At 40.1% G+C, this 8,872-nt stretch overlaps 1 pseudogene; it reads left to right on the forward strand.

Moving 5' to 3' along the window:
* The first annotated feature begins 1,957 nt into the window (after nt 1–1,957).
* Nucleotides 1,958–7,279, forward strand: LOC143647608 (serglycin pseudogene; annotated as a pseudogene).
* The last annotated feature ends 1,593 nt before the right edge of the window (nt 7,280–8,872 follow it).

The following is an 8,872-nucleotide window of genomic DNA, read 5'->3' on the forward strand; positions in this document are numbered from 1 at the left end:
TGAGGATTTTTATTTAATGTTGGTCTTTAAATGTAATTCACAGAGGCCAGCGACAAGAGAAACCTGCATATCATTAGAGAGAAGTTTTAGTTGTTCATACAGTCTGCTGGGAACCTCAGCCCTGAAAAACTTGGACAGGTATTCAGGAACATTCTGTTGCTTATTGACCTCAACCAGAAGCTCTGAGGAAATCTGCAGAATAAGATGCCCCAGGCCCTGGCTTAGCTCAGGCCCTGGAAGGGCTGGCTGCCCTGGTTCTGTGGTTCTAACTGTGCCATAGGTTCCGTGGCCCTTCCATGGAGACACTAAATGATAATTGTCATGGTTAGGTTCATGTGGCAACTTGGCCAAGTGGTAGTACCTGTTTGTCTGGTTAGGCAAGTTCTGGCCTGTCTTTTGCTATGAGGACATTTCATAGAATTAAATCATGATCACGTTGGCATCCATAGCTGATTCCGTTTGTAATCAGCCAAGGGGAGTGTCTTCTTTAATGAATATGCTTAATCTAATCACTGGAAGCTTTTTAAGGAGAATTCAGCTGAGACAGATTCTTTTCCTGCTTTGGCTGGCAAGCCTCTTCTGTGGAGTTCATCCAGACCCTCCATCGAAGTTGTCAGCTTCATGGCCTGCCCTACAGATTCTGAACTCTGTGTTCCCATGGTTATGTGAGACATTTTTATAAATTTTATATTTATGAATATTTCCTGTTGATTCTTTCTCTAGAGAACCCTATACAGAAGAGATGATAAATGACAGAGACATGAGGGAGATAGCAGGGTTCCCTCAATGCACAGATGGCAGTTCACATTTTCTTTTCTTACCATCTGCTTTTTACAGAGTGCAGGAGTTTGAGACTTCTGATATCTGTATTAGGGCATGGGACAGCTGCCATAAGACTGGGCATAACATTCATTGAACCATTCACTTCAGAGATAAATTAGCTCATGCATGGATAGACACACTGATGGGTCCATGCCAGTGAGCTCCCTCTGGGATCCCATGACTGGAGAAATCTGGAGGATTGCACCCAATGTGAACATGCCACATAACATGCAAGTGAAGAGGGCCAACTGTGTACACATAAGACCAGGGTTGGGTTTGTTTTGTTTCAGTTTTTCTGAGGGAAGATTCACATACAGCAAAAATTATGTTCTTTGGTTGTTCATTTCTATTAATTTTGAGGAGACTTGAAATTATATACAAAAGTTCTCAAGCTCTGCCTGGTTGATATTGCACACCAGATAATTATTTATTATGCATAGATACTGGAAATTCTATCATGTTTAAAAAGCTCCCAGGGATACTAACTGAAGAGATTTTCAGATTAAATATGCAAGTGCAACTTAATTTTTCCTTACCGCTTATAGTAATATGTGACAGGAAAGAGATAAGTAGAGAACTGAACTCTCAGCACAAAGTAACCAGAACTTAATAGACTGAAAAATTCTGGGCTTCCAGGAAGTTAGACCCCGGAGACTATTGCCCATGTGAATATTTAACCAAACATGGAACCAGTCAGTCATGTCAGGATAAGCCAAAATGGGGATCAAGTTATCCAGAAAGAATTTTTGGAAAATCCTATTGTTTAATGGCTGTGATCTCTGTATACTGCATGGGAAACCAACAAGAGTATTGTGGGATCTGTATAAATGGAACCACTGCCAATCTAGACTAAAAGGGGCAGAAATGGGAGAGACTGAAGGAAAAATTACTTCAAAGTCAGAACCATGGAAGCTAAGATCTGGAGCTGGGAAATCTTGGGCCAGCAGAGCAGATCCAGCTATGCATTTGGAGAGGGTGAATTTTCCCCAGAACCGGAGGGCAGGCCTTCCACTTCATTGGTCAGGAAAAGTGTGACCGCTCAGGCCTCAGACAGTATGGAACATATTCCTTAGTGATTGGGGAGAGCCTGGCTACCACATCACTGTTCTGAAGGGATTAAGCAGGTGACCCAGAGATGTCAGAGAGTCCAGGTGCTGCCCAGATGTTTGGAGAGGATGGGACTGCGAACAAGGTGTTCTCCCCGATGCTCCCTGATGTTCCAACAGTCACACCAGTGTTTGTAGAGAACAAGGCCACTGCAAAAGCCCTTGAAAGGATGGGACTGCCACTCTTTCAAGTCCTGATGATGAAACATAATTATATAAGTGATTCACAGACCTTCATATCTCATGGAATATGCCATGCTGGTTTTCAAAACTGTTTGGGACCAGTGACCCCAGTTTTCCTTCCAGTTTCTTCCTATGACAATGGGAATGTATATCCTTTATCTGTCCCTCATTTGTATATTGGAAATAGATAACTTCTTCTGAGAGTCTCAGGTACAGAATCAGAGGAGAATTTTTTTACTTGGACCCTGCCTGTAGCTTTATTTGATGGGATTTTAACTAGTTTTGAGTTGATATTGTATTTGTTTTTGTTGCTTAAATGGTTTAAGGTTTTTGTGATATTGTGATGGAATGAACATATTTTGCACTTGGAAAAACATGTCTTTTGAAGATCCAGAAGGTGGAATGTGCTGGTTTGAAATGATGTATGCACCCTAGAAAAGCCATGTTTTAATCCTAATCCCATTTTGTAAAGGCAGCCGTTTCTTCTAATCCCTACTCGGTATTGTGTGTTTGAAACTGTAATTAGATCACCTTCCTGGAGATGTGATTTAATCAAGAGTGGTTGTTAGGCTGGATTAGGTGGAGGCATGTCTCCATCCATTTGGGAAGGTCTTGATTAGTTTATTGGAATCCTATAAAAGAGGAAACGTTTTGGAGAAAGTGAGAGATTCTGAGGGAGCAGAGAATGCCACAGCACCACGAAGCAGAGAGTCCACCAGCCAGCGACCTTTGGAGATGAAGAAGGAAAATGCCTTCTGGGGAGCTTCATGAAACAGGAAGCCAGGAGAGAAAGTTGGCAGATGATGCTGTGTTCTCTATGTGCCCCTGTAAGAGAGAGAAGCCCTTACTATGTTCGCCATGTGTCTTCTCACTTGAGAGGGAAAGCCTGAACTTCATCAGCCTTCTTGAACCAAGGTATCTCTTTCTGGATGCCTTTGATTGGACATTTCTATAGACTTGCTTTAATTGGGACATTTTCTCAGCCTTAGAACTGTAAACTTGCAACTTATTAATTCCCCTTTTTAGAAAAGTCATTCCGTTTCTGGTATATTGCATTCTGGCAGCTAGCAAACTAATCCACCCTGTCTTTGCCCTGCTTCTTTCCACAGCCCCTGCTTGTCTCCTTCCCTTGTCTCTCAACAGGACTCCTGTGTGTGAAAGCACTTTATAAATGGCAAAGTTCTGCATAAACATTAGTTATTACTACAATATGATACATGGATGTCAGCACAGTTTACCACTGCCTAGAAAAACCAGGAAAGAACTAGTGAAGAGATTTTAGTGCACCCCTGATTGAATATTAATTAAAGTCAGATTCAAGTATGACCTCCAAAAAGTGTGAGGTAATAGGGACATAAGAATATGTAATGATAGGAAGACATTATACTCCTGCCTTGGCAGAACTGGAGTTTATAGTCAAGGTAAAAAGAGCAGAGAAGTGGATAGCTATGATACAGTGTGTTAAATATGATACTGAGAGACATGGAGGGTACAGAGGAAGGGGACCTCACCCAGGGATAAGGAGTCAGAAAAGCCTTCCCGAAGGAATGAAATTTAAATCGAGGCCTGAGATATGAGTAGGAAGGAGTCAGAAGAAAAGCTGACAGCAATATTTCTAGGCAGAACCACATGTGCAAAGGTCTAAGCGCAAGAAAAAGCTAGGATCACTAGAATGGTTTTTTACCTTGGCTGTACCGTATAGAATCTAAGAGAACTTTAAGTAGTATTGATACTAGGCCCCACCCCAGACCAATATAAATGACAGAACCACCAGGCAAGATTAATTATAGAAGTTCAACAACAAGGAGCAAGGAGTGGGGGTTGAAAGTGGACAGGTATTAGGCAAGAAAGTGATCCAATTATTATGGGCTTTGTAAGCCATGCCAAGGAGATTTGATGTCACCCTAAGGGCTATGTGAACTCCTGTAGCTTGATGAGTTTTGTGAAATTCTCCTTATTTGCACTAGAATGCAAGATTGGAGACAAGAAGACCAAGTAGAGAGTAAAGAACCGAGATGTGTTACAGGTATAGAATTTCACACTAACCTATTTCTGGAAACTTCCTTCTTGGTCCTGTCTCCCACAAATCCAATTACTGAAGGAAGAATGTGACCATATTCCAAGATAAGTTTATCCGAGATAATTACAGAGAAGGGTGAGTACCAATAAGAGGAGTACAAAAGAACAGTCGTTACTTGTCGAGGAGTGCTTTGAAAACTATTGCTTTTTTCTTTCTTTGCTTTGTATATATGTTATACAATAAAAAAGTTAAGGAAAAAAAGAACAGTTATGCTACAAAGGAGAAATTTAATAATCAAATATTACTGGAAAAAAATTATATTCTCTGTACCTCCCCAGTGCTGTTCCTACAAAGAAAGTATGAGGCAGAGAATATCCATTTCCAGTGGCTTTGTACTGCAAGGTGATGAGGACTTGGCATTGGTGGGCATTGGTGAGATTTTCCTCCAGTACGTCATATGTTACCTCCCTTCTAGAACTACTGCTGACAGTCTGAGAGGCCATACTTTTCATTTTAAAAAGAACTTGCTTTGCATTCAGAAAGAAGGCATGGGTGTTGTAAGAAACATGAACAACCAAGAGCCTCATCATATTCTTTCTCATTTGCCTTGCTCCCTACTGTTAGCTAACTTCTTATAGTGAAAATATTGGTATGAAGGAAAGGGAAATACAGGGAAATTAATAGTTTCTTTTCCTTTTAGTCCTTCCTTATTTGTCAGGGAGCCAAAGATAAAAAGTATTGGTAGATGTGTGCATACCAAAAAGCGAAGTAAAAACAGTTTAGTTGATTTTATGTTTCTGCTGTTCTGATAAGAAAACAAAATACCTATGCATATACAAGCTGTAAAATATAAACTGTGCAATTGTGGTGATTCCATATATGAGTTAAATGCTACTCTACTTGTGTTTAAAATTGGCATTGCATAATACGAAGATATATGGTAAAATTTATGTTAATAATTGAAAACGATAATTTACTTAACATTAAATAGCAAATTAGAAATAACATAAGTTGAGAAAGAGTCCACTGAAGAAAGGAAAAAAAGTTTGTATTTTAGTGCCTTTAACAACCTATTTTTTCCACTTTTTAAACAAGGATCCCCCAAATTATGTAGCCGGCCCTGCTTGCAGCAAGCAACATCAATGAACACCTTCTGCTCTTTGAAGAAGGAAAAGGAACTGCTTCTATAATGGAGCAGAGTTGGATGATGGGCTCAAAAGGGTGGAATCTGACAGGCTGAGGGTAGAAGTTGGATGAATTACAGGAAGAACCAATGGAAAGGGAAGGTTTAACTCTATAAGACCCCTTCATTCCCCAACATGATCAAGATATGGGAAGCAATCCTATGGCAAGGAATGAGAGGACAGTGTCATGAGTTCCCAGTGTGAAGCCTAGTATTGTCTCTGATCATGGGAAAGAAATAGGGTAGGTCATGCTATCTGTTGGTGCCTCAACACCTGTTAAATGGAGATAATCATATCAAGCTTTCCCTCTCATTCTCCTAGGTCTGCAAAATTCCTTCTTGGCCCATCTTCCACAAAGCAAAGTACTGAAAACAGATGAATGATGGAAGAATGTGCAATATTTCAAAAATAGAAAAGTCAAAATGGATGATGATTATCTAAAACTATGAACTATTCTACAGCTTATGCTTTTTTTAAAGTTCACATTACATTAAAAACTGTAATATACCTTTCTACAAAGTTCAGAATTTAAAAATAGCAAAAATAAACTCACTGCATGACTAAAACTTTAGAATAATTAACCTTTCAGGTGAAGGTGTTTCAGTTTACCTTGGTCACATACCAAATCACCCCAAAAGTTACTAGGTTAAGCATCAGTTTTTAATTTTATCTCATGATACTGTGTATAGGATATCAGAGGGCTTGCCTGTGCTCATGCAGGTGGCTGTTGTCATCAAACAGCTATACTAGAGCTAAAAGGTCCAAAATGGCCTCACGCACACTGGCAGTAGTGTTGGCTGGCAGCTGGGGGGCCTAGAGACTCCTTCATGTGGCCTCTCATCCCCAGTAGGCCTAAGTGGACTTCTATAGAACAAGGCAATCTCAGGGTTCCAAGAAGACAAAGGCAGAAGCTGCAAGGTTTCTTGTGACCCAAGGCCCCAGACCTTGCACAATGTCATTTCCACCACATTCTGTCAGTCAAAGCAAAACACAAAGTCAGCCCAATAAATGGGCTGGAGAAATGTACTCTACATCTTGATGGGAGGAATGGAAATATCACATTGCAAAGAGAAGTGACATAGAGAGGCCATTGGGGGCCATTATTAAAACAGTCAACCTCAGTGAGGCAAAATAAGACACTCCAGTTCACACATCGCTGTTTAAAGATTCTGAGACATGAACTGTTATAACAAGGTTTTCTTTGAAAAAAAAATTTTTTTCATCATAAAATTTAACATTAAAGAATATTTTGAAAATCAAAAAAGAATTGCAGGCTCTTGCTAGCAATCCCAGACATACCTCACCTCCTTTCTTTGAAGTACAAGTAGGGACAGGGACAGGAGCCAGAGAGAGAGAGAGAGAGAGGAAATTGTGACATGTGTTCTGTGCAGGGTTTGAGGTTTTGGAACCTTGTCTAAAAGGGACAGCAAGCACCCTGCTACAGTTCCTAATCGGAGGTAGCTGTGCAGCTGCTGGGCCCAAGGGTGCTGTGCTGGCCACGAATCCAGGGGTTCCTCCGGAGCAGCAGTGTTGTCCTGGCTGTCTCTCTTATCTTGTTTTGGGAATCTTCAGTTCCAGGGTATCCCATGCGGAGAGCCAGGCACCAATGGGTACGCTGCAGTCCGGACAGTAATTCTGCAAACTGCATTGAGGAAAAGGGACCAACGTTTGACCTACCTTCTGGCGAATTTGACAGGATCCTCCCTCCCAGGACTGGCCCTTTTTTAATGACGAGGTTCCAGAACGTGCCTGATGTCTTCCCTCTTTCTGAGGACTATCCTGGATCAGGCTCCAGCTCTGAATCAGGCTCTGGAAGTGGCTTCCCACCCGAAATCGGACAAGAATATCAACCAGTTGATGAAGATAATGCTCTTCATTACAGTGCTCAGCCTCTTAAGAGGAATCTGCCCTCAGACTACCAGAACTTGGATCAAGAAGGAACAGAAGATGATTTTATTACATAAAGGAGAGGGATTCCCCACCCTGACACCAGACAATGTATTTTGTATCTTTTGTGTACCATAGTTAAATGATCTTGGGACAAAAAGTTTTATAGGAATCTTAAAACTTCTGAAAAGAAGCTCACATTTATATCACTTTTTTCCTCCTGGATTTTTAAAAGTTATAAGCTCAGGGCCACGGTGGCTCAGCAGGTAAGAGTGCTTACCTGCCATGCCCGAGAACCCGGGTTTGATTCCTGGTGCCTGCCCATGTAAAAATAAATAAATCAATAAATCAATAAAAGTTATAAGCTTATGTTTCAATGCTGATGTCTAGCATGGTGTTCTGGAAAATACATGCATTCTCTTCGTATCATATTCAACCAACCTTATTATGAAATTAACTACACTCCCGATGTCCATAAAATTGCTTTAGAGAATAAATTATGCTGTTTTTAAAAAATTGCTTGAGAAGCAAACTGACAGGCAATAGTTCATAACTTTTTAGTCTTCAGGAACATGCCTCTGAATGTGAATTACAGATGTCACTTTTCTTATGAAAAAACACACAATGAGTTTATGGAGTGGATATTTGATGTGTTTTATGGTGCAAGACATATTACTAGAATATTATGATTGGATGTGTTCTCAGAGCTCATGGATGTTGTTTAGAAGTGTGGTCTCTGTTACGGTTAGAAACTTAAGACCCAAATTAAAGCACAGCCATATTCTCAAAAAAAAAAAAAAAAAGAATTGCAAAAGTTATCACACACCACTCCAAACAATTTCATTAAACATGTTTTCTTCAACTTTTTCAGTGCACATTTTTGTACTTGGAGGTATGTTGTATATAAATTTCTGTACTGTATTTTTTTCTTTAATATTATGTCATAAGAATCCTCTTTACTATTATAAATGTTCCTTTAATGACTGCCTGTCATTCACAGAGTGGATTTAAATGGCTCACTGTTTCTTTTTTTATTTTCCAGGGTTTGTTTCCTGGTGCCTGCCCATGAAAAAAAAAAAATTCCAAACATATCCCCCAATACAGAGAAGAGTGTCAGGATCCCATGTACTGATCATCCAGTTATCAATTTTGTTCCTTCTATTCTCTATTTATTATCCCCCATCCCCACCTGGAGTCTTTTTACAGCAATTGCCACGTATCATGTCATTTCATCTTTAAATACTTCAGAATACATCTCTACAAGTAAGGACTGTTTAAAACACAAATATCAGAGTAGTGTGATGGTGGCTCAATAGCAGAGTTCTTGCCTGCCATGCTGGAGACCCGGGTTTGATTCCTGGTGCCTGCCCATGCAAAAACACAAAAACAAAAAACATCATGCCATTATCTCATCTAACAAAATTAATGATAATTACTTTTTATTGCATGGGCAGGCACCAGGAATAAACCCAGGTCTCCAGCATGGCAGGTCAGAACTGCCTGCTGAGCCCCCATGGCCCGCCCTAACAATAATTTCTTAATTTCACTTAATACCCAGCCCATATTTCCTATTTTCTCTTAGATACTTTTTTATAGTTGATTTGTTAATCCACACCCCCACCTTTCTGTATTCCAGGCCACTGATTTGTTGGAGAAAACATCATTTAGAA

This window comes from Tamandua tetradactyla, chromosome 10 (genome assembly GCF_023851605.1).
Source record: "Tamandua tetradactyla isolate mTamTet1 chromosome 10, mTamTet1.pri, whole genome shotgun sequence".
Classification (NCBI taxonomy): Eukaryota; Metazoa; Chordata; class Mammalia; order Pilosa; family Myrmecophagidae; genus Tamandua; species Tamandua tetradactyla.